The following is a 26726-nucleotide window of genomic DNA, read 5'->3' as shown; positions in this document are numbered from 1 at the left end:
AAACAAAGACTGAGAATGCCAAGAAATAGCTCAAATCAACCCATACGTTCAATTTATTTTTTAAAAAAAGATCTTAATTCTTATGTAGCCCCATTTTTCCTTTAGATGCCTATTTTCTTCTGGTTCTCCAACTTTTGTCTATCTTGGACTTCATTTCTGACTTGATAGAAGTCAATATAGGAAGCCAGCTATTTGGTTATGATAGAAGGGAAAAAGAACAAAGACCAAAATTTAGCAGCCCCCACCCAATTTAAAAACTCACCTGAAAGAGAGGAATGCCTTAGTGCAGGGGTGTCAAACTCGCGGCCCGTGGGCTGGATGCGTCATGCTCTGGCCACGCCCACCCTTGATTTAGTGAAGGGGGAAAAACTTGCAATATGTCATGTGACAACCTGTCATTGCGAGTTTGATACCCCTGCCTTAGTGCTTCTGATTAGTCACTCTGGTGTTGAGTTTTCTGAGCGTTCCTTCTGCTCACTATCTAGAATGGCGGGTTTAGTTTTGATTGATTAACTCTTGAGGTACCTTCTTTCCCTTTAATATTTTCTGCTTGTCACATAAATAAAACACAGAAAGAAAAAGCAGTGATTCTTGTATTGATCGAAGGGCATTCTATTTCTGCTGTCAACTATTAGAGATCTGAAATATACTTATGCATGGAAGGCTGAAGCAAAGAAGGCAAGATACAATAAATGCAGACATGAAAAATGTCCAGTTGGACCCAAATGCTGCCTCTGATCTTGCAAAATGGTGCTTGTTGACCCAAAAAACAGACACCCCCCCCTGCACTTATGGGAAAAACATTGTGATGATGATGAAAATATCACTACATATGTCTGTAATAACAAGTGGAGTTTGAAATCATTTCCCCTTGAGTCTTATGTTCATTTTGGTTTCTTTCACACCTCCCTGTTTTCAAATCGAATAAATCTTATCGGAAAACCGTATTTCTGTAGTTGAACATCCAGGCTTTTCATTTTCTTCCTTTCTTCTGGTTTTGGACTGACCTTGATGCCCTATGTAGCTGATAAACCAAAAAATCAAGAACCACATGGATTTCACAAGCATTTTTAAAGCTAATCTTAGCTATAACTAAAAACTATAAGGATAAATCCTCAGCCAGAATGACAATGAATTAATTGAGGCAAGTTCCCTCCCACCCCATGGCTCTCATACCTGGACTATGTTGCCTCTTTTCACATAAATTCTTCTGATCCTTTCCGAATTTCTTATGTACACAAGAGCAAAGGAGAAGAACTCAAGACACAAGTGTGGTACTGCCTGTAAACTAACAGCGACTCGTAGGACAACATCAAGTCCCAGTTATTACATCATTCCTTTAATGCATTTGCTAAAGATAGTTCCCAAAGTTCCATTAAACTTTTTCAGCAAGGCCATTTGTCTCATGATTGTAAGCAACAGATACCAGGTACCCAACCCTGTGTCCAATCTATACTTTTGTCATTATTCCTGACAGTAAATGTGTGCCAGCTTCTAGAAGAACCTCAGTTGGCTAGTCTGTTTCAGAACTCTGAAGAGCTGACTTATAGGTTTGGCAACAATTTAATTCAAGGCCACTTCTTCTGGCCCCAATTCCCTCTTCCCATAAAAAAAACTTTTAAAATCAATAAATCCTGAAATCAGCAGTTCATTTTTATCCGTTTTCAGCATAAAGTCTATAAAGGATTTCCAGGTTCTTTTTTTTTTATAAAAGTAATTGTACTTCTCTCCTTGATCAAACTAGTCAATTTAACCATTTCTGCAAACTCAGCTATCTTCACAATCCTTTCTTCCATTACTGGTATTTCTGCAGACTTCCATCTTTGTGCTCATAATATCCTCTCTGCAGTTACCATACATAAAACTGATCTTTGCATCACCACAGTTTGTATTTCTACCCAGTATGTTTTTGCTTTTTCACAAGCCTATAGATAAATGTTCCTTGGTGTTTTGCACGTTTTCCATAGAGCTGTCTCGAGTGTCCAGGTTGGGAGGAGCTCCAGTCTCGGCTCTCACAGGCTGAGCTTGAGATTGAGGAACGCCCCCTCACCATCACGTGGTCCTCTGGGCGCTCCCCAGTTTTTAGCTCAGCCTCGTGGCAGTCAGGCTGTTTTTCTCTTGCTCCGGTCGTTCAGCACCCTAGTTTTTTTCTTGTCACCTCAAAGTGGACCTTCCAGCAGGCAGCGCAGGAACTCAGGTTGGAACTCCCCAGGGAGTGCGTTTTATACAGAAGGAACCGTTTTATTAAGGGGAAAACCGAGCGCTTCGAGCGCTGCCCCCACCTTCGTTTGCCGCCTAATCGCTCCGTGCGAAGCCGCTTTCGTTCCTTCCTGCCTTTTCGCTTTAGCCGCCGTTTCCCCCCCCGCGAACGCCCCTTAGTCCAGGGAATCGCTTCCCTGTTCCTCCCAAAAGGTTTTTCTCTTGTTCCCTGGGAGTTTGCCGCCGCTGGGGTTGCCTCCATTACTCGCGGCCTCCATTTTGGGCTCCCTGTGGCGTCCGCCATCTTGGGTGTGCCCAGGAACAGCCGCCATCTTGCGAGTGGCCGCATGGCCGTCCGCCATTGCCAGAGGCCTTTTTTACAGGCTGCGTCTTTAATTTGGTTACTAGGCAGCCTGGGACTGCCCATATCTCAGCCTGCTCTTCCTCCTTACTGCCAGGCCATCCTGCAGAAGTAAGGGTCCGTTGGCTCCGCAGTCCTTCCCCCAGCAGGCGAGGTAGCAGCTCTGCCACCCCCCTTCCCCGGTCCGTCCGGCAGGGGTAGCTGCCTGGCGTTCACCTTCTGGCTGATTGGCTTCTGGGCTAGGCCCTGCTTCGTACCAAATCTCTATTTTTTAAACAAAAATTTTTTTGACTAAAAGGGGGGTGCGAAACGTGCGCTGGGATCCCCGGCCTCTACGTAGGCCGCATCCAGACGTGCCTCCGGCTTGCATTACTTCCAATTCCATCTTGCTTGTGGCCCCTGGCCGCCTGCCACCGCTAGAGGCCTACCTGCAGGCTGCGTTGTTTTTGATTCCTGGGCAGATCCTCGGACTGCCCAAATCCTTGCTTGTACCTTGCAATCCTGCCTTGGTACTCCTCTAGATATAAGAATCTCTGGCTCCACAGTCTCTCCCCAGCAAGGGAGTTAGCAGCTCCGCCATTCCCCTTCCCCGGTCCGCCCGGCAGGGGCAGCTTATTGGCGTTCATTCTGGCTGATTGGCCCCTGGGCTAGGCCCTACTTCTCAACAACGTTGCAAAACATCTCTGTTGCCTTTGATAAAAGGGGGGTGCGAAACGAGCACTGGGAGTCCCGGCCTCTGTTTAGGCCGTATCCAGACCCGTTAACCGCCTCGCATTAATCAAAAATTTTCCTTTTCTCCTCCCCAGATGGCAGACGACAATTCCTCTCGTGGCACTTCCCTGAAGGCCAAGGCTAAATCTCACCACCTGCGCAAACAAGCACAGGAAGCATCCAAAGCCTCCCAAAGGGATGCCCTCAGGCGACACAGGGCACTTGAGAAGGAGATTGACAGACGCTCTAAAGAGTCTAGCTCTGTGCCTCTGGATCCTTCCACTCCCTCAACCTCCACCCATCCTCCTCTCCCCTCCTCCCCTGCTTCTGCCTCTTCCTCACAGCCTGGACAGGCCCCTGAGGCCACCTTACCCACCACTGCTGCAGGACTGCGCCCGGAGGAGCCTCACCCACCCCCCACGGTGGAAATCCCCGAAAGCCTGAAGCAAGCGATGGAGCTGGCCATCCGGCAAGGGATAGCGCAACAGATTCAGCAGCTGGCCGGTCTGGCTCCTCAGCCTGCGGCCCCTGAGGCTCAAGGATCAGCGGCTTCGCATGGTCAGGTACCTCCCCACGGGGACTTGACCTTACCCTTGGAGATGGAGGAGATGGAGGCCCAGGAACCCGGGGACCCTACCCTCTTTGGGGACGAGGAGGACCTCGAATTGGGGTCTCTCATAGACAGTGAGCTCTTCTCGGGAGCAGGCCCCCTAGAAGGGGACATGTCGGAGGACGAGGGCCTCTCTCCAGGCCAGCCCGCGTTTTTGGGGCTTTTTAAACCGCACCTATTTAGGTCCCTCCTGTTCAAGGCCAGGAATACCTCGGGCCTGAATCCTCCCCCCCCACCCAATCCAGTGGCGTCAGGGGTTCCTCCCGACTCTATTTTCTCCCAGCCTGTGGTGGAAACCGAAGTGATTCCTGTCCCACCCATATTCTCTGACATGGTCTCAAGGCAGCTAGCCTCCTCGGGGCCCCCTCCCCCCCCCAACGCCCAGGACAAGCGGTTTTTCAATCTTGAACCGCAGTTCTCTACCTTGCTCGATCCCCCCCTGTGGACGAGCCCGTAGTAGGTCTGGCTTCCCGCTCAACTCCCAGCGAGTCACTCGAGGCTCTCCAGCCTGAGGACAAACGAGCTGAACTGGCCCTGCGCCGTGCTCACCTCTCTGACGCCTGGGCAGTCAGGGCTTCCACTGCCGCGTCATTTTTCACCAGATCTTCCATCAAGTGGCTCCAGCAGCTCTAGCAGCATGTCCCCGCAGCTAATCTCAGAGTGCACCAGGACATTGCTAAGATTCTGGCCGCGGCCGAGTTCTCGGCAGACGCCACCTTCCAGGCTGCAAAATTCTCCACCAGGGCCATTTCGTCCCAGGTCACTGCCCGTCGCCTACTCTGGCTCCGCCACTGGCAAGCGGACGTAAAAAACAAGGCTAAGCTAACATCAGCCCCCATCTCTGGGGGGAAGCTATTTGGACCGGTTCTCGATCCATTCCTGGCCGAGACCCGTAACAAACGCAAGTACCTCCCTTCCCTTTCTAGGAGGTCTGACTTCAGAGGTTCCTCTCCCTCTTCTCGCCAAGGTTCTTCCCGTTCCTCCTCCTTCTCCAGGTACTACCAATCCTCTCCCTACAGGCCTCCCTACTGTTCGGAACCGGACAGGTCCGGAGGTACCTCTTCCAGGAAGCCCTCCCGGGGATCCGGGAGAGGCTCGTTCCGTCGTTCCCGATAATGCAGTCGCCCCCAGGTGGCTGCCCTCCCCCCAAAAAGTACAAAAACGAGAAGAAGGAGAGCGAGAAAGCCAATCCCCTTTCGGCTTCTCACCTAGTCAGTCTCTACTCTGACACTTAGCCCCTGCCAGACGCAGGCTCCTAGCCCGGAGCACTCTTGCCCTCCTCACCTTGCCCCAGGGCAACTGGCTGGCAACACATCTACCCCCATCCCATGTTAGCTGGGGTTCCTCCCTGTGCTCCCGGTCTTCACAGCCTCATAATCCAGGTACACGGATCTCTCGCTCCGGTCCTCACTACAACCCTTATTCCCAGCCAAGGCGGCCCTCGGCCAGCTGGGCATCTTGAGCAAGGCCGACCGCCTCGCCGTTGGGCGGAACCGAACCTGGCCCCCACCAGGACAGGCCACAGTTTCGGGAACTCTCTACGTCCATGCAATTTGGTTCTCCGGGGCGACCCTGATCCTAGCAGAGGGGCCCCTCCTCCTCTCCTGGGTCATGGAGGTAGTCCATTGCCGGGTCCCCTCGGCCCTTGGATTTTAGGGCCCCTTCACGCCTCCCCTCCATCACTCTGATCTAGAGTTCTCTCAGGGGGGTCCTCAACAAGGGTCTATCTCATAATACCCTAGGGCACCATATCGCTATCCTCGCAACGGTGGCTCTCCGGTCATTGAGGGTGCCTCCCCTCAACCCCGGTTAGGTCTTCCCCAGGGGAGCTCCCCATCCTCGCCCCTGCCCAGGCTCCTTCGACCCGGGTCCCTAACAAGGTTCTGGCCGCTCTACCTAGTCTCCCCCCGGAACCCTCCATGAGGTTCCCCCACAGGGCCTCTCTCTCTCTCCGACCGGGTCTTCCTTGTGGCCCCTCATCCGCTGGAACTCGGACATGGCAGTCCCTCTTAGTCAGGCTCTTGCGGCTCTCATCCTGAGTCCTACCACGCCTAGGCCCCCTCCATGGGCACCACAGTCTACACCGCTAGAAGTGCGGTCTCCTTGCCCCACGGCCCCAGTGGGCCTCTATCGGCGTCACCTGCAGGGCTGTCATCTAGACAGCCCCATCTCCTTCATTAGGCCTTCTCGTTGAGGCATTACAACCTCCGAGGGGTTCTCCTGCCGGGTGGGCCCTCCAACGGGTCATCGGGGTCCCAAGAGAGGTTCCATCCCAGACGGGAGCCCGCCCGCAGGACTAGCCAAGCTTTGGTATGTCCCAACCTGGACACTCGAGACAGCTCTATGGAAAAGGGGCGTTGGTTCTTACCTGATACGCTTCTTTTTGTAGAGCTGTAGAGAGTGTCCAGCCCCACCCATAGGCCGTCTGGTGGGGAACCTTGCTGTTCGACCGAGCAAACTAATATTTTTTTGTTTGAGTATGATGAGAACAGGACCTTTCTTCTCGTCTTCGCAAAACTGGGGAGCGCCCAGAGGACCACGTGATGGTGAGGGGGCGTTCCTCAATCTCAAGCTCAGCCTGTGAGAGCCGAGACTGGAGCTCCTCCCAACCTGGACACTCTCTACAGCTCTACGAAAAGAAGCGTATCAGGTAAGAACCAACGCCCCTTTTCAACAGTGTCTAGAAGTACCTTTATACACCAGCCATTTTTGAAAAGTTTTCTTTTAAATTATAAGACAATGTAAATTTCAGGTCTTTTAACCACATTGATCGGAGGCAGATTTGGACTTCAGGATTTTACTTGCTACTTAGATGTTTTGTGTTCATAAATGCACATTTTATGTTCAAAATATTATACTTCTCTACTCCCCCCCCAGTGGTGCAGGAGGCCGACTAGGCCACGTCCAGCATGCCCACGCTCACTCAGCAACCAGGCAGCAAACCCGTTGCTGAAATTTTTGAAGCCCACCCCTAAAGAGTGCGATAGCATGCACGTCTTGGTTTAATATTGGTCTTGTCTGGTTTTGGCATTCTGAATGGCACTGGGGCTTCTGGAATTCACACATTTCTATCTTTCAGCCATCTTGAACCTGAACAGTGAGCCTTGTTTCTAAATTGCCCCACCCAGAATAATTTTGTAACTAAGAAAGATTTGGAAGAGAGGTAAAGTCTCTTCTGAAATATTGTAAGTCCCCCCCTCCCAGGTTCTCTGTTAAATATAGATACACCAGATGTCTTTTGAAAGTGATGCTTGTGGGAGGAAAAAGGAACTAAATCTTTGCTAAAGTAATTTAGCCTTGTACTTTTTCTTCTGCATGGCAAATCGATGATCCGATGATAAATACCTTGTCATTTCTTTTTGAACACATTGTCCCAGGTGTGTAATAATGCACTGAAAGTGTGTGCAGTTCCTTGGCCTTAGAACCTCAGAAGTAAGAAATAATACAGCTTTTGGGTGAAGTAATGATTGGTGAAGGTCTGGACAATTATATTTGCAAGGGAAAGCCTTTCGTTTTACCTTTTCTATTGTAAACATTGAACTTTAGCTATAGGAAGGAGATGTCTCTTTGGTGGCTGAAGCATATTTCTGGTGACTGCTAGTATCTTGAATCTAAGCAAGGAGGAAAATTATACTGCTGCTGTGGAAGACTTTAGTAAACAATAATTTACAGTTCTTTCCCCTGGGCAGATTTTGTCAGCAAAAATAATCCCTCTAGTACAGAAATAGGTAATAATTTGGCCAACAGTGTTCTTCCAAAACACTTTGTTACTTGGATTAGGGCTATTATAAACAGCTATCTCGTAATGGAGAAACATGTTAGGCCAGTTTTGCTGCTGTCCGTCTGGCTAACATTCCTTGGCTGTTTGTCATATGTTTATAGACCCAGAAGCTTCCTCCTTCTTCTGAATAAATCACCACTCCCAGTTCTAAACTTTGCCATTCAAGGTTTGCAAAGAACTCCAAAATATCTCACAGGTGCGAATCGATCATGGAAACCTGAACTTATAATCCAATAAAAGTTTCCTTAATCACACAATCAGCGCTGGGATGATAAAGTGAAACATCTGTATTAATTAAAGTTTGGAGTTTGAAGCTTAACTTTCCTATGGGGCATAAGGGAAATCAGGTAAGCTGTTGTTGTCTATATGATTCTTTGGTCTAAAGTTGGTTTTCCTACCCTGATATCCTTGTTTTGTGATTTATTTTGCAAACAAAACATTTGACAAGAATGTTTCGTACTTTGTATTAGATGATATTCAAAGACTTGCAGTAGAATCTGTGTTATTAGTGTAGATAAGCATGGTTCTTTTGATTCCCAGGGTCTATTGCAGCTCCAGGCTTTTCACTTATTATCTGATAAAGGAAAAAAAACCCCAGCATGTCTGGCTTTTTTGCTTTGAAATATCACATTGGTCTTCTTCTAACTTCATTAGCTTTTTCACTATTAGAACATTTTCCTTCAGGGAGAAAAAAGATGGAGGGAAACCATTAATCCCCTGGATACCTTTTTTTTCCAGCTAATGTGTCAATTTAATTTCTATATCCTTTCCCTGTTCTCCTCAGTTTGTTCTCTCATTTGGTCAGACATCAATTCAAATTCTCTCTCGGTTGGGACCTTTCCTCCTTATGCTTTCTGCACTAAATTTGAGAAGCAGTGATAGAAAACATTTTTATATGAGAAAGGTGTAGCAGTTTCATGCAATGCGTGCCAAGGAGGCCCAGGTCATACTGGACCATAGTATATGTTTTTGTGTAGTTGAAGTCCACAAGTCTTAAAGTTTCCAGTTGGATATCCCTCTTCTAAACCAAAACAAACATTTTGTTTGTGAAATTTGGTGTTCACCTATCTTAAAAAGAGGGATAACAGTATTGGAATAGAGCCTTGCTGAACTCTGTGTCAAAGTTTTTCAAGGCTCCACTTCTAATAGACTCTAGAAAGAGTGCAGAGAAGAGCAACCAAGATGATTAGAGGACAGGAGGCTTAAACATACGATGAATGGTTGCAGGGCCTGGGCCTGGCTAGTCTAATGAAGAGAAGGACCAGGGGAGACATAATAGCAGTGTTCCAATATTTGAAGGGCTGCCACAGAGAGGAGGAGGTCAAGCTATTCTCCAAAGCACTCGAAGGCCATACTAGGTATAATGGATGGAAACGGAATAAGCAGAGATTCAACCTGGAAATAAGGAGAAATTTTTTGGCAGAGCATTCAACCAATGGAGCAGCTTGCCTTCAGAAGTTATGGGAGCTTCATCACTGAAAGCTTTCAAGAAGAGACTGGACTGTCATCTATCAGAAATGCTATAGGGTCTGCTTGGGTGGGGGGTTGGACTAGATAACCTACAAGGTCCCTTCCAACTCTGTTAATCTGTATCTACTATGTTTTTAATTTTGCCTAACTTCACAGAACTGCAAGCAATAGGTTTGGCACATTGAACAATGGACTGGGATCTACTAAGACTTAAAAAAAACAATGCTAGGGGTAGGTTTTGATAGAAAGCTTTAAAATTAAAGAGGTGCAAAATCTATGAGAGTGCATATAAATAATTGTGTTATTTTCCCTACCTGCTTCTCCCAAAATAACTCTTGTAATCAGTGTGCAGTCCTTGCCAAAACAAAACAAATCAAAATCCAGAGAACAGAAAGAGTGCCTGGAGTGCAAGTGTTAAGTACATGTTGGCCTACTTTGTTTTATGTCACCGTTGATTAAGCATGTGTCCTGAAGGGAGACATAAATAATTGTAGGTCAAGGGGAAACAAGATCTGCAAGATGCCCCATTTCATCTGGGCATGTGGCCTGCACATGGAAGCTGCATAACTGTTAAAAATAGAGGGTTGATTAAATATCAGACTCTCGTTGGCAACCCATTGTAGCTCCCTGGAGTTATGGAGGTCTGGTGGGTTGCCAAGGAAACACACATAACCTTAGAGGAAAGGTTTAGACTTATATCACCTGGAGTAGCATTTGGCTCAATCTGCAGACCAACTTGTGTGATTGCAAGTTGATTGAATGGAGATGAAAAACTGCAATATTTTAGAGCAGGGGCCTCCAACCTTGGCAACTTTAAGACTTGAGGATGTCAACTTCTGTAATTCTGGGAGTTGAAGTCCACAAGTCTTAAAATTGCCACGGTTGGAGACGCCTGTTTTAGAGGACATTTTGTTGTCTAATAGAAGAACGGCGTTGTAAATAAGCCCAGCTATAGTTGCTTATTTCTTTCAAGTCAGTTTACTAATTGCAGATAAGCCAACGTAAAAAAAAACGAGTCAAAAAGATTATACTCGTTCTTATTTCTTGAGGGAAATGATCCAAAGCTACATAATTTTAACATTCAGTGCATTACTGTGTATATTTGTCTATTTCTATTTTGAAAGTTACGTTGGGAATCAAAATGTATGAAAAGTTGTTTTTTAAACTACAGACGTAGAAAAAGACCAAAGAAAGATTCCACATCTGCATTAAGTTTCTTGCTCAAAACTATTATTATCCAATTAGCATATTAATTTATAGCTTTTCTCATATAATAAGCGCACACATCAAATTTATATCCCAACGTAGACCTCTTGTGCTATGTACTTGTGTGAATGGATCAAAGATGGAATACTTAGGCTCACTCAAAGCAGGCCATCCCGTAAAGAGGAGTTGTTCTGGAAGCATGCAGAAATTGCGGTCTTTAGCATGCAATAGATGGAAAAATATATAGACTTTTAAGAAGGCAAAATATGGATTGCAAGAGATGAAATAGTTTTCAGATCAAGCTGATCAGTCCTTTGTGGACTGAATCAGTAAATGCACTCAGAAAATAGGAGGCATGAGAAGAAAACCAACATAGGACTGGCCTAGATTGTTGCAAATTGTAAAATTGATCAGAACTGTAATCTATATATATAAAAGTGAAATACCACTCACGCATCATCACAAAATCTCCAGAACAATAAAGCCTACAAACTTGAAATTTGGCACATATGTTCCTCTTGGCTTCTAGGTGCTAAGAAAGGATTTTTTGAAATGACCATCAGATAATTAGTATTTTGTATATTATTATTAATACGCTCTGATGCTAAGGAGTTCTACTCCCCCTCCCCACCTGAAAAGAAATCTCCAAATGCAAAACACAAGCAGAGGAGAGGAGTTTCAGTTTCAGTTTCACAGCAGCAAGCAGCTTTACTACAGAACAGTTGATCTAAGCCACGCCCAGCCTCCTTGCTATCTCCTTGCTCACACAGCAAATACTGCTTCAGTTTCCAAACAGCCCTCAACTCTCACACACTGACAGGAGCTAGCCAGATGAATACCAATGGATTTTTTCTCCTTATTTTCCTCCCCCACAACTAAGCCCGATCACATAGTTTTGTATTGAAGCACAGGTATCCAGCTAGTACTTTATATTCACCAGAAAGAATGAGGAACTACAACTGGTATTTGGAGACAAAATACCAGTTTTCCCCATCACAGAGGAAACATTAACATTAATCACCCTTCAGAATACTTGACCTTTATGAAGTTATTCAAATACTTCTTAAAGCCTTCAGCTAGATCCCACAAATTAATTATGGGATTTTGGACACTTAAAAGCTTGCATGCTCCTTTGTAAATTTTCAGTTGATGTACCAGTTCAGTGTAGATTTTGGATTGTTTATTTTGGATTCAAAATCTATTACCACTATTTATTGAACTAACCATGAAAGTCTGGTCTTTGAAATTCCAAGCATCATATAAGTGGTTAATTCTCTTCTAAGCTAGAGAATTGCTTTCTGGAATTTATTTCTTTGTAGCGAAAGCAGAGAGCAGCTATTACTCCAAACTGCAGATTAAGGACCTGTCTGGATTCTATAGATATCTCAGGAGAATGGTAAGGGCTATTTTACTTGAGCAGATGGCAGCTATGCGGAAGCTTCCTAGCAATGATATACATAATTTTCATTAAGTCAAAATATTTCATCAGTATGTTGCCATAGGAACAAAGATATTGCACCCACTTTGAGGGAAATTTTTTTTTTTAGAAACGTTCCAGATGGATGTTGAAGTTGGCTGCCTGCCAGGATGTACCTCACAATGTTAATTTTGAGAAGGAGCAAAATGCATGGATGGCCCAAGAGGGATCTGAGAGTTCATCAGGGGAGTGTATCTGTAGGGGAGGGGGAAAAATCAGTTTTCAGATGAATGGAACGACTCATTTCCCCCCTTTCCCGCTATATCTGCTTTATGCTCTTGCAGCAAACACAACCAAGATCTTGTGATACTTTGAAAGGCTAAACAGATTTATTTATTGTGACATAAGCTTTTGTGGACTTGAGCCTGTTTTGGCAGATGCACAGTGTTAAAGTCAGTTAGCCGAGTGCTATGTGTGTTACATATCTCACTCCGGTTCTCTCTCCCTCTGTGTGTATATGTGAGAGGTTCTATAAAGAGAGCAAAAGGCCATTGGATATAAAAGGCAGCTGTCACTTCCTAGAGCCCAAATGTGTGCAAAATAAAACAAGCGATTGTTCATATTGGCAGGAAGCAACGATGGAACTCAGGGTCCAATTTAAACCCAACTGAATATAATGTGTGAGTAAATGGAAAACGTTGTAGTTAATGGACAGTGGTGGGTGCTAAGCATTCATCCTCCATAATAAACCTGAGGCAGCTGAAGCATCTCTATCATTCTGTGTTTTTTCCCAATGTGATGTTTACAGTTAACACAGAAAAAAAGGAGAAAAAAAATACAGTAAAAATAAAAGCTATCCAGAATCCAGAGATTGTTAAAGTTGTTAGAGTAATTTATAATTCAACAGGCTTTCCGACATTAGAAGAGTTCTGGCAAGGGGCTGCTTATTTCTAAACCTTGATTTAAAACATGCAAATGCTGTGTGGTGTTCAAAGAAATAAATTACTATAGCTTAATATAGAGAGCCAATTTCGTATGGTGAATAAGGCATCAGCCCAGAACCTGGAAAATTGTTGAGTTCTATTCCTGCCTCAGCTGGGTGATTCTGGGCCAGGCATTGTTTCTTGGCCCAAGGACCAAGTAGTCAATGGCAAGCTATTGGAAAAAAATAAAAGTTGGCAAGAAAATTGCAGGGTTTAGTCCAGGCAGTTGCCAAGAGTCAACCCATTATGACAAAATATGGAAGAAATAACAGTTGCGATAAAATATGCCCATCAGTTAAAAACCTATCTGTATTTGGATGCAGAATTTAATTTGGGAATTCTTCTTGGTAACTACATTTAACAAATAAAATAAATAAATAAAAATACTGAATTGAAGGCACATACACACAAAAAAGAGGGCGGGGAGAAACCTATTCTAACAGCTCACATAGCATGATAAGACAGTGGTTGAAACTATTCCAAGATGCTGTTCATCTGATTTTTGCTTTAGGAAAGTTGGTAAATACTATATGAACCAATGTTCCTACAGCAGTTGGTAACTTTTGTTTTCTTTTTAACAGTATTTCAGCTACTTGTTTAGCATAGAAAGTATAGGAGAGAAAAGAAGGTTATATAACTCCTGTAATCCTGTTCAGAATCCCAGTGGAATCTTCATGATAGGCACAACTTAACAAATTGGCATGAGTTTTTCTAGTATCTTCCTTCATCTTACGCATGAAATCAATACTGAAGATTAGAGGTCTCTGCATATTTATGAACATGGCCAATGTTGTAGGAGAGAGAAACATTTGGACTGTAAAACAGATATTTAAATGCATCTTCCTGTTTTTCTGGCCTCAGCAAGAGAGAAACGTATGCCGTAATCTTTTTTTTTTTTACAATTTTCATTTCATTGGTTTGCAGTTTCTGATCTGTCCTTTTCTACAAAAAACCATCTCTACTCCATATTTTATATTTGCCTAATAATTAATTCCCCTGCAGTAAGTTGCTTCTAGACGGAAGACTTTTTATTCTGTCGTCCATGGAAATAGATCAGAAATAATAATACGCAAGTTTAATTACTGTTTTCCGGTTTGTGATCTAGAAACCATAAAAGAAAAGGAGGGAAAGGACATGTAAAACTTGCAGCTGTTTATTCAATAGATTTAAATCCTAAGTTTCCACCGAAAATAGCACTTGAGAGACAGCTTACAACAAAATACAGAAGAGATAAATTGTAATAAAATATGTCCCTTTATCAGATTAACAAACTAATAGAATAAGAGTTGAAGGGACCTTGGGGGTCTTCTAGTCCAACCCCTTGCTCAGGCAGGGAACCCTATATCATTTCTGACAAATGGTTGTCCAGTCTCTTGTTAAAGAATTCCAGTGTTGGTGTATTCACAACTTCTGGAGAAAGTCATTCCACTGATAATTCTGCCAGGAAATTTCTCCTTAGTTCTAGGTTGGTTCTCTTCTTGATTAGTTTCCATCCATTGCTTCTTGTCCTGTTTTGGAAAATAGGCTGACCCCTCTTCTTTGTGACAGTCCCTTACATATTGGAAACTGCTATCATATCACCCCTAGTTCTTCTTTTCATTAAATTAGACATACCCCAATTCCTGCAACTGTTCTTCACATGTTTTAGCCTCCAAATCGGGTGGGCTGCTACTGGTTCACACTAATTCGGGCAAATTTTCATTTAATTTTACTTCTGGTTCACCGAACTGGAAGTTGCACCGACTGGCTGGCCCCACCCACCATCCCCTCCCAGAAATCTCCATGTGGCCTGTTTTAGACCCCAGGTAAGTGCAGGGTCCGCACAGAGGCTCAGAGAGGGCAAAAAACAGTCCTCCCGGAAGCTACAGAAAGTCAGAAATGGGCCCATTTCCGGCCTCTGGAGCCCAGGGAGGCCATTTCCTTGCTCCTGGAGGCTCAAGGAAAGCCCCAGGAGCCCAGGAAGGGTGAAAAACAGGCCTCTCGGAAGTTCCAGAAGGCCAGAAGGTCCTTTTCCTTCAGAGCCTGGGGAAGCCATTTTTGCCCACCTGAAGACTCAAGGAAAGCCTCTGGAGCTCAGGGAGAGCGAAACACCCCCCCACCATGGTTTAGGAGTCCAAGTAGGCCACACCCACCCAGCAACCAGGCAGAGAATCAGTAGCTAATTTTTTTGAAGCTCACCACTGCTCCAAATAAACTTTGTTATTCTTCTCTGCATACTTTCTCAACATCTTTTTTATATCATGGCAACCAAAACAGGATATAGTACTCCAAGTCTGGTCTTAACAAGCAGGGGTGGGCTTCAGATTTTTTAGCAAGGGGCTCTCTGCCCTAATGATTGCCTGGATAGGTGTGGCTGGGTGGTCATGTGGCTGGTGGAAGTGGCCAACTCAATGCCACTCCCACCCAGTCACATGACCCTCCCAGCCACACCAACCCAGGTTTTATTGCTCCTGGTGTTTTCTGTGGGAAATGGGTCTCTCTCCCTCCCTCTCTCCCCCTCTCTCCATCTCATTTCTTTTTTTCTCTCTTTTTCCATCCCCTCTCCCTCTCTTCTTTTTCTTCCTTCCTTCCTTTCCCCTTCTCTCTCTCATTTGTTTCTCTTTCCTCTCTCTCATTCTCTCCCTCCATCATTTATTCATTTCTCTCTCTCTCACTTGAGCCAACATGAAGGGGACCATGGCTGGTGCTGAGCTGCCTGCGAGGGAAACGGCGTTGCAGAAAGCAGCCGGTCGCGGGCAGTGCATTTGCTTTTTGCAATTCTGCGTCCTTCATGCGCAGCTGGGCGCCAGGCACGGTCCTCTTTGTGTCAGCTCAGGAATGAGGAGCAGCTGTGGTCCCCTTCGTGTCGGCTCAGAAAGGAGGAGCAGCTGCTGCCACCGCCGAATGCAATGAGGGAAGAGCACTGGCTCTCCTGCGCAGTGCAGCCGGCTACTCATGTGATCGTGCAGTGACAGCAGTGGGAAGAGGAGTCGCTGTTGCCACCGCCATGATCCCGGCCCAGGAGGGTATCCTCCTTGTATGTGTGCATGTGCACACAAAAGATAGATGAGAGAGAGAAAAGGGGAGAATTCCTCTCTCTCTCTCTCTCTCTCTCTCTCTCTCTCGTCTCTCCTCCCCCCTTGTGCGGCGGGAGGTGAGGGCTCCCTTGAGTGCAAATGTGGCATGAAGGCAAGTACAGGACTGTTTCGCTTCTGTGCTAAGGACCCAGCCATTGCTTTGCTCTGTCCCCCCGCACAGCTCTTCAGCTGAGTGTGGTAGGTGTGAGTTCCAGCCTGAAGCAGTGGGAAGCAAAGGCCGCCTTATGCACAAACATGGCACGAAGGCAGATACAGGGCAGCTTTGCTCCTGCACTGGGGCTCCGGCCACCAGCTGGGGTAGAGTGGGGCCATCCAGGAGTGGAATTTGGGGGCTCACCGAGCCCTGCAGAGTCTTAGCTAGGGGATTGCCCAAGCCCCTGTGAGCCCCCAGCAGCCCACCCCTCTTAACAAGGCATTATAAAGGCATTATTAGCAAGGCATTATCACTTAAAAGCTTTCAAAATTTGAGTGCAGCATTTCATTTAAATTGGAAACTGTTTTTGGAACATTGTCTTGTACATAGAATTGTGCCACAAGCCACACTGAAAATTTGAATTCTACAGCTCATACTTGGGATACAATTTATGGTAGTAGTGGAATTCATTATCTAGTGGTTAATTATTTGAATAATACTATTTAAACTCCACAATTAGACTTGTGGATTTTGACTTGAAAATGAATGTGAAATAACTTATTTCTTCCTTTATATTTCATACTTCTTCACTGCCCATCCTCCCCAGAGAGAGGCATATGATACAGAATTCTCCTGAGGATATATTAGATGAGCCTTGCTGGTGCAGTGGTTAGAGTGCAGTACTGCAAGCTACTTCTGCTGCAGCCAGCTGCCTGCAATTTTGCAGTTCAAATCTCAGCAAGCTTGAGGTTGATTCAGCCTTCCATCCTTCCGAGGTGGGTAAACTAAGGACCCAGATTGTTGGGAGCAATATGATGACTCTGTAAACCCCTTAGAGAGGGCCTATAAAGCACTGTGAAGTGGTATATAAGTCTAAGTGCTATTGCTATTATATTAGTTATTTGATATTTCAGATCTGTTGACACACCCTATTTTGGTTCCTGCATCTGATTTTCTTTGTGCTCCTTGTTTCTTATATTCATATATAGCAGTGGTGGCTAACCTTTTGGGGCTCCTGTGCTGAAAATTGCGTGCATGCTCACACTCGTGTGCTCACATGCCAGCACCCAGAAGGCAATGTGTGTGTGGGGGCCCCTGCCCCTTTCGCATGTGTGCACAATCTCCCTGCCCCCTTACCTGCACTGTGCATGCGTGCACCTTCCAGCTGATTTTTGGCCAGTTTGAGGCCTTCTTTGGCCTCCCAGAGACTGAAGGGAAGCCTCTACAGCCTCTGGAGGCCGAAAATGGGCCCATTTCGTTACTTCCGGTATTGAGGTGAGTTTGCCTGAGGCTCGTGTGCCCACACAAATGGCTCTGCATGCCACAGGTTCGACATCAAGGTTATATAGATATAGATAATGAAGAATTGGGGGGAAACTATAAGACATAAATTAAAAACAAGCCACAGTATATACTAGATTAAAGCTAGTGCTCTGGGGAGAAATTGTCCTGTTTGCTTGCTACCAATTCCCATTTGATCTAATTTTAAAAACTGCTTTTCAACTTTGTTTCAAAAGCAAAGAACGTTAGATACATTAATTCTCACACTAGAATAATGGAAGTTAAGGGCAATGGAGTTGGCAGAGATGACAAAACTGTTTTAATTAAAGAGAAAAACCTATCTACTCCTGTTTCTACTTGGAAACTGCTTCTGGACTTTTTGCTTGAAACTGGAAAAAAAATTGAAACTCCAAGTTAAGGTTTTATTGATTTTGTATTTCAAGAAATGGCTTGAAATCTTTAGAAATGTAAAGCAGAAAATTATAATCTTTTTGAACTTTACCGCGCTGAAAAAAGTCAGATGTCTTCCTTTTCTTTCTTTTTCTCTACACTTCTCCACTTTCTCAAAGTTTTCTTTCTTTTTTTAATCTTATAATAAACCTTTATAAAAAATTTTAAAGCAAAGAACATTTGGCAAAGTTCTAATAGATGGAGTCTGGTGTTCTTGCCCATGTTACTAACAAGAGGTTCTGGGATGTGTGTGAATGCTCCATCTTTCATTGCACAATCCTGTTCCTATTGAGTCACGGTGGCATAGTGGTTAGAGGGCTACTTCTGCAGACTGCTGGTTGCCTGCAATTTGGCAATTCAAATCTCACCAGGCTCAAGGTTGACTCAGCCTTCCATCCTACTGAGGTGGGTAAAATGAGGACCCAGATTGTTGGAGGCAATATGCTGACTCTGTAAAACCGCTTAGAGAGGCTGTAAAGCACTGTAAAGCGGTATATAAGTCTAAGTGCTATTGCTATTGCTATGCAGTCTTTTTGACTTCTGCTTCCCATCAATCAGAAGAGGAGATACAGGGAGAGAATTTCTCTTTTTGCCTTTTTTCAGTTAGGAAACTGCGGGAAGCCAAGGGGACTGCAGAGTAATAGAAAAAAATATACAGATAGTCCCCAACTTACAACAGTTCATTTACTGATCATTCGAAATTACAACAGCACTGAAAAAAAATCAATTTATGACTGTTTTTCATTCTTAACGGGTGTTGCAGCATCCCTGTGGTCACATGATCAAAATTCAGATGCTTGGCAACTGACTCATATTTATGACGGTTGCAGTGTCCTGGGGTCATGTGATCAATTTTTGTGACCTCCTTACAAGCAAAGTCAATGTGGAAGACAACAACCGGATTACTAATTTAACAACTGCAGTGATTTACTTAACAACTGTGGCAAGAAATTCACTTAAGAATTGTCTCGCTTAGCAACGGACATTTTGGGCACAATTGTGGTCGTAGGTCGAGGACTACCTATATAGTGGAATCAAAACACCAGCAGCAGCACTATTCCCACATCCAAGTATAATGTGTTGAAAACATCTCAGGAAAAAAAAAATCGAAAGTTCCTCTCCAACACCTTGAGGCTAACAGAGAAAAACAGACACTCAGGAGAACATTCCCTAGAAATTATACGGCTGATTTTGGCACAGTAATAATTAAAACCTCCAGCTGCTCAAGAGTTGTTGAATAAAAACTACTTGTTGCCTACCAACCATATGTCATCAGAGATGAGTCTTTTGTCAGAGTTCCGACAATTGCCCTAATTAAATCATGAGCCTTGAGCCAAGCTTCAAAAGAATCCAAAAGATTTATTAGGAGCAACATGTCCAGCACTAACCCCTATGAAGCCAACTCTGAGACATGTAATTTACTATCATGTATGACCCCGTTTTCCCCCACCCTCCTGGGTGTGTCATAATCAGATTCTCCAACGGGCTGGGTATCATCAATCACACTCTCCAATGAAGGATTTTTGTGGGCAGAAGATCCAGTAGCCCAGGCTACAATCTCCACAAGATAAGCATGGAATGTGCTTCTGACCTTCATCTGCCACACTCCTTCCTCAGGCCTTCCCCACCCCTTCTTCTTATGGAACTCGGAAACAGGCATAAGGAATGATTTATGAGTTGACAGCTTTCAGCTTGTGGGTTGGCTTCCGAACACTTGGAGAATGAACCTTCACCTTCATCCTACATCTGAGTTACAGATATTCACTACTATTGCTAAGATAAGGCTGTACTTAGAGATCTTCAGTGGCTTTTCTCAATACAGAATCGCCAGGCCTAAGGATCTTAACAAGACCTACATGGGATAACATTTGTTCATGAAAGGAAACAGAGCCTGTTATAAACATGTAACATTTCATGCTAGTGCCTAAACATGAAAATCCAAAAGGTTTGAGAGTGGGATCCTAAAGCGACTGTTCTTCAGCCGGGTACAGTCTGAATTTCAAGATAATGCTCAGGATGTTGAAGTAGGCTCTACAAGCACTTTACAGAATGGTTCGAATGAATAAGAAGAACAACAGCAGAGATGCTGAATCCCTAGTTCCATTTTTTTTTTTTTTTGCAATTCCTATATCTATTCCTACAACAATGACTCATTAAAAAGGCCACGGATCATGATATCATCACGCTATGGCCATGTCCTCACAGCCCTTGGAGACTGAAAAATTTGCAGACGGAAACCGCAGTGTTCCTGCCCACCCCTGAACCGCTGCTTGCTTCTGTTCAAGGCTGACAAGCCACCCACTCCCTCCCATTCCACTCCAGGTGATTGATGATTAGGGTCACCTTTGGGACAGTGGGTGTGTTATGCAATTGCTTTATTCCTTGCAGCATACAAGCAGTTGCAGTAATTCATTCTCTAGCTTGTTTGAAATAATCAGTAGAGACCTGCTGTCCTGCGAAAACACACACATTTTATTTCTGGAGTGTTTGCACATTGTGTGAGCCTCACACATGAATAAAAGCACCACCTGTTTGTAGCTGATAACTATGGCTCATAGTGCACATATCAATTTGGCTTGCTGTAGCAACAAGCAGAAGTGGCTTTAGCAGTTCTGGTGTGACCCACATTTTGTTAAAACAGCTGCCTGCTGTTCAGTTTGCTTTAATAAGTCTCTGAGGTTTTCAGAGTTTGCACAAAAACAGTTTCTTATATGTTTCCTGCTACAGAGATAAGCTTGAAAATGGTTGTCAGCATCTGGGGGGAAAAAGTTGAAGAGATGAAGTAGATTGGAAAGAAGCTACTAACTCCCAATAAGTGCAGGCAGAGAGATTTTAGAACTACATCTGTATCACAGATGGCAGAAAATAAGTCTCTACTATTTGGTACATATCTTAATGATTTGCAATCTCTCTGCAAGATGCTTACTATAAGAGCAGAGAACTTGTGGTCTTCTCAGTGAGGCTGATCTATCTTCCTAGGAACCTTCACTATTGACCAAAGGCTTGCTGGGAAACATGATTCAAATGAAACGTGATTCAAATGATTCAAACCACAAGGTTCTTAGTTCTCTCCAAGATTCCTGTACTTACTGCTTTGAATATGGGGTGGGGTGTAGGTAGGAGAACAAATAGAATTGTATTTCCTTTTCCAGCTACTAACCACAATATGTTTGAATTAATGCTTGTGTAAAGTTTATTCATGGGTAACCGTACTTTACTAATCTCCCCTTGTGCAATCGGTAACCTGCATAAGTAGATTTCCCATCTCATTGAAATATAGTTTGTATTTGTTGCTTGTATAAATAATTTATATTGAACTCATGGTGGTAGAAGACTGGGTTAGAGCATCCAAATATAATTTGTTCAAAGGGATATTGGAGTTCAGACAGTTGCTAAAATCAGGTTTTCACATTTCTGCTTATCCTGCAGCTCTCTCAGTTTTAATTTTGGGAAGTGAAATGCAAAAATTGTATAAACTTATAAATTGTATAAATTGTTTAAAACTCATGGTGAACTGAACCATGGTTTACTTCAGGAATTCTCAATCTTTGTGGTGTCACCAGCCTTTAAAAGTGTAACTATCCCAAACCACTTTCAAGTGCCCCCCCCACTCCAATAATCTGGTCAGGTTTGAGGCCCTTTAGCTTACTGAGACTTCCCCTGTATTCCAGAGTTAACTCTTCCTGGTCTTCTTCCTAGGAAGACACTCAGTCCAGTTGCTATGTTTATAGGCTTGTTGTATTTTGGAGAAGATTCTTGAGAGTCCCTTGGACTGCAAAGAGATAAAACCAGTCAATCTAAAATAAATCAACCCTGACTGATCTTTGGAAGGGAAGATGCTGCAGCTCAAATACTTTGGCCACTAAATGAGAAGTGATAACTCATTGGAAATACTTTGAAGTTGGGAAAGCCTGAAGGCAAAAGGAGAAGGGTGTGGCAGAGAATGGGATGATTAGGCAGTGTCATTGACACAATGAATGTCAGGTCTCCAACAAATCCACCCTCATTCAAATCAAAAGTCTCTAACCGCATCTCAGAAAAAGTAAATTGGTTTATTAGAAATTGCCATGTTGGCGCGTGGCTGGGTGCAGCCGATACTAAATCACATCATTCATTTCCCCCTTGACCCTGGTCTTTCCCCCACCCCCTGGATGTGACTTCTCCAATGGGGCACATCCAAGAGTCATCCATCATGTTCTCCAATGACCTTCTTATGTTTCAACAACTTCAGGCTGCCGAGGTGATTATCTATGCATTTCAAGAATGCCTTGTTTTCCCCTACTCCCTTTTTCTGGCAGCTAAAAAGACCAAAGGAGTATCTTTTTAGTTGACAAAGAACATGAATTTGGCCAAGCAAACTATGGGAGACAATGGAGTACTGGGGGAGCAGGGCTGGTGTGCTATGGTCCATGCAAACTTGAAAAGTCAGACCTGACTTAGCAACTGAACACAACAACAACAAAACATTCTGGGTAGGCTAGTCTCTTTTATTGAAGAATAGTTCTTCTGCAAGAAATAGGGACACAATATTCTGGCTATTCAAGAGATGAAAATATAGCCCTTATAATGCAGTGATGGCAAACCTTTTTGTTGTGGTGCCGGCACCCACAATGCAATGTGCCCAGGTGAAGCCTCTGCAGCCTTGGGAAGCTGAAAATGGGCCCATTTCGGCACTTCTGGTATTTCTGGAAGGCCCATTACAGTTATAGTGCAAAGATTTGTACTGTAACTATAGAATGTCCTCCACCTCCTGTGAAGGATCCTTCATTTACTAAATTAATCCAATGGTCTGGTATTATACATATTGAACTGTAAACTAACCACTTTGTTTAGATTCATTTAGTACTCAGTGCGACAACTAACTAGCCGTGTTGTAGTCTAATTGCACTGATTGAACCCAGGTGTAAAGGCAACTTGGAAATAGAATTACAGAATTGGAAAGGATCTTGGAGGTATTCTAGTCCAATCCCCTGCTCATGCAGAAGATCCTACACAACTTCTGACAAATGGCTGTCCAGTCTCTTCTTAAAATACTCCAGTGATGGAGCTCTTACAACTTCTGAAGAAAAGCCATCCCGCTGGTTGATTGTGCTCACTCTCAGGAAATTTTTTTCTTACTTCTAGGTTGCATCTCCTTGATTAGCTTTCTATCCTACTTCTTCTTGTCTTGCCTTCAGGTGCTTTGAAAAATAAATTGTTCTCTCTTCTTTCTTCAGAATATTTGATTTGGCTATTATTGGTGACTTTCGCCTAAATCAGATTTTCCCAAGGAGGGTTGTTGACTACAGCATCCATCATATGGGCTGTGGTGGCATGGTGGTTAGGAGGAATGCAGTACTGCAGGCTACTTCTGCTGCCTGTCAGCTTGCCTGCAATTTTGCGGTTCAATTCTCCATAGAGCTGCTCGGAGCATCCAGAGTGGGAGGTGCTTCAGACTCCACTCTCACAGGCTGAGCTTGAATTGAGGAACGCTCCTCCTCCTCCACGTGACTCCTCCATAGCACTCCCCAGTTTATGCTCATATAGATCTTTCAGAAGCGTATTTACACATCCCAATCCGGCCCTCCCATTCCAAATTCCTCAGGTTCTGTTACAATCAGCACCACTTCCAATATGTGGCCCTCCCCTTTGGGTTGGCATTGGCCCCTAGAACCTTTACTAAGGTTCTTACGGCACTAGTGGCTCAACTTAGGAACCTCCCCGTACGTCTCCACAGTTACCTGGATGACATCCTTATCCTGTCCCCCTCCAGACGTCAAGCAGAGAGGGACACCAGAGTTACTCTCTCTGCCCTCCAAGACCATGGGTTCCTCATAAACTGGCAAAAGAGCCAACTGTTGCCATCTACCCGAATAACCCACTTGGGGTCCGTAATTGATACAGTTAAGGGAAAGGTCTTTCTTTCCTCGGAAAGACTCCTTAGCATCCAGGAATCTGTCAAACATATCCGGCGATCAAAAAAGGTAACTATTAGATTTGCCTAAGTTATTGGGTAAGATGGTCTCATGCATTTCCATTGTTCCCTGGGCCCGTTTACACACCAGATCCCTACAGTGGTTCCTGCTCCCATTTCAAAGATCCGGCAGAAGCAATTCAAAATCCATGGTCAGGGTAACTCCAAAGGTCCTCATGTCTCTCCTCTGGTGGACCAACCCTGCCATCAACAAGGGTCATTACTTCAAGGAGCCACAGCGGCTCACCCTCACCACAGAAGCCAGCCTATCCGGATGGGGTGCTCACATCCACTCGCTCACGGCACAGGGCAGATGGTCGGAGACAGAGCGGGTATGCAGTATAAACTGGTTGGAACTTCACGCCGTACACCTGGCCCTACGCAGCTTCCTCCCTCAGGTACGTGGACGTCATGTCCTTATCCTCACGGACAACATCACCGTCAAGGCTCACATCAACAGACAGGGGGGCACACAGTCCATACAGTTGATGAGAGAAGCCGAGCGCCTCTGCCGCTGGGCGGAGCGCAATCTCCTCTCCCTCAAAGCAGAGCGTATCTCAGGAGTTTCAAACACCCAAGCAGACTGGTCGAGCAGGGCCATGGTGGACCAGTCAGAATGGCACCTACACCCGTCTCTGTTCAGGGAGGCATCCACAATTTTCGGCCAACCGATAGTGGACCTCTTCGCATCCCCTCTCAACACACAACTCCTGAGATTTTTTTTGAGGTACCCCTCCCATGGGGCCAAGAATCACAATGCCCTACGCTGCCCCTGCCCCCCAGGGTTTCCTATACACATTCCCCCCACTAGCCCTAGTTCCCAGAGTCATCCAAAAACTAATCCACGAGAAGGTGGAACTGCTTCTGGTGGCCCCCTACTGGCCCAGGCGCCCATGGTTTGTGGACCTCCGCAACCTATCAGTAGCCCCCTGGAAAATCCCCCAAACAGGATCTCCCTTTCTCAGGGGCCCCTTCTGCATCCAGATCCCCAATGGCTCCAGCTAGCCATCTGGAGGTTGAGCAGAACCGCCTAAGAAACGAGAAGTTCTCTGACCAGGTTATTAACACCATCTTAGCCGCCAGGCAGCCCTCAACTACCCGAATCTACGATGCCACTTGGAATAGTTTCTGCAAGTGGTGTCATAAATCCCAAGTCAACCCACTCTCACCCTCCATCGCTCGGATTATGGATTTCCTCCAAGAGGGACTGAAGAAAGGGCTTTCCCCCAACACTTTGAGATGACAGGTCACAGCCCTCACAACTGTTATCTCTTGAGACAACATTGGTTCCCTCTCCTACCACCCTCGCATTAGGGCATTCCTCAGAGGAGCCACTAATTTGTGCCCCCCAACTGTTCACCGGTACCCTACCTAGGATCTTAATAAGGTCCTTGTGTCCCTTACTAAACACCACTTTGAGCCTCTCAGGGAGTCCACTCTCCAGTTTTTAACATTCAAAGTTGTGTTCCTGGTGGCCATTACATCGGCCCATCGAATCTCGGAAATTGCAGCTTTGTCAGTGAGAAAGGACCTCTGCATCTTTCACACCGACCGGGTGGTTCTCCGGCTCGACCCTACCTTCTTGCCCAAGGTCAACTCAGCCTTCCACAGGGCGCAGGAACTCATTCTCCCAAATTTCTGCCCCAAACCCTCGCGGGATAGGGAAACGCTTTGGCATACACTGGACGTGAGACGTGCCCTGCGCATTTACATTAAGCGCACCCAGCCCTTTAGGAGGTCCGAATCCCTATTCCTTTCCTTCCAACCTAAGACATTGGGTCACAAAGTATCTCCTTCAATCATTGGCCACTGGATCAGAGCTACTATCTCTAGATCTTACTTGTCACAGGCTCTGCCAGTACCCAGCGGAATAACAGCACATTCCACCAGAAGTGCGGCTACCTCGGCAGCTCAGGCCACCCAGGCCCCAATCACTGATATTTGCTGGGCTGCCACCTGGGCTTCCCCATCTCCCTTCATTAGGCATTACAAGATCAATATATTTGCCTCAGCGGAGGCCTCGTTTGGCAGACGAGTCCTACAGCGGGTCCTCAAGGACCCGGAGAGGCTCCCGAACCAGATGGAGTCCCTTCCGTAGGACAGCCAAGCTTTGGTATGTCCCACTCTGGATGCTCCGAGCAGCTCTGTGGAGAATGGGCGTTGGTTCTTACCTGACACGCCCCTTCTTGGCGAGCTGAGAGGAGCATCCAGCCCCACCCTAATTTCACCGTCTGGTGGGGAATCTTGTTTCGGACAATGATCCATTAGTTAGAATGAGAACACAGCCTTTTCTTCTCGTCCTCGCAAAACTGGGGAGCGCTATGGAGGAGTCACGTGGAGGAGGAGGAGCGTTCCTCAATTCAAGCTCAGCCTGTGAGAGCGGAGTCTGAAGCACCTCCCACTCTGGATGCTCCTCGCAGCTCGCCGAGAAGGGACGTGTCAGGTAAGAACCAACGCCCAATCTCATCAGGCTTGAGGTTGATCCATCCTTCCATCCTTCAGAGGTTGATGAAAAGGAGGACCCAGATGGTTGGGGGCAATATGCTGACTCTGTAAACTTGCTTGGAGAGGGCTGTAAAGCACTGTAAAGCAGTATATAAAACTAAATACAGTTGCTATCATCCCTAAGCAATAGGTTCTTCCAAAATCCAGTGCCTTCTTTGAAGAGAGGGGTTGCTCAAATGCTGCCCTTTTGAGGATAGCACTGGGGTAGGCTATGCAGAAGTTCCAGCCTTGCCACCCCCCCAAGCAGTGTGAGAGAAGCAGTATAATTGCCTTCAGCAGGCAACTTTCCTGGCTATATTTTTCCACCTCAGAAGTACATTTTTGAAGCACTTTGGGCCTTCTCATAGGAGGTAATCTAATGCTCGAGCCCATAGTAATGTCGTACAAGTCTGCCACACGCAGCTTTCCGCCAAGCTCCTGCCCACTCACCAGCTCTCTTGGTGTGATGTCTTCTGTGTATGTGTGCATGTACATGCGGTATAATTAGCCGTTGGTTAGAAAGGGTACCGCAGGAATCGGTTGGAAAACAACACATTGCTACAAATGTATAATGAAGTTCAATTAGCACAAATGGTTATAAGCGAGGCAG

General features: G+C 45.3%; 1 protein-coding gene across 6 annotated transcripts in view; it reads left to right on the top strand.

Annotated features, from left to right (window-relative positions):
• The window catches only part of SYT16 (synaptotagmin 16), a 105691-nt gene that overhangs the window by 26247 nt on the left and 52718 nt on the right, over window positions 1-26726 (top strand). The window contains exon 1 of one of the 6 annotated variants that reach the window (XM_026698636.2): window positions 7797-8009. The exons of 4 other annotated variants lie outside the window; for them this stretch is intronic. The gene's annotated coding sequence lies outside the window, so the exon portion shown is untranslated. Of the gene's footprint in view, window positions 1-7796; window positions 8010-26726 lie in introns of those variants that run through there. One more of the 6 variants, XM_087922327.1, reaches the window with a different exon arrangement.

Source organism: Pseudonaja textilis, chromosome 1, assembly GCF_049901715.1.
Source record: "Pseudonaja textilis isolate UNSWEBS1 chromosome 1, rPseTex1.2, whole genome shotgun sequence".
Taxonomy (NCBI): Eukaryota; Metazoa; Chordata; class Lepidosauria; order Squamata; family Elapidae; genus Pseudonaja; species Pseudonaja textilis.
This window is presented reverse-complemented; position numbering and strand designations above follow the sequence as displayed.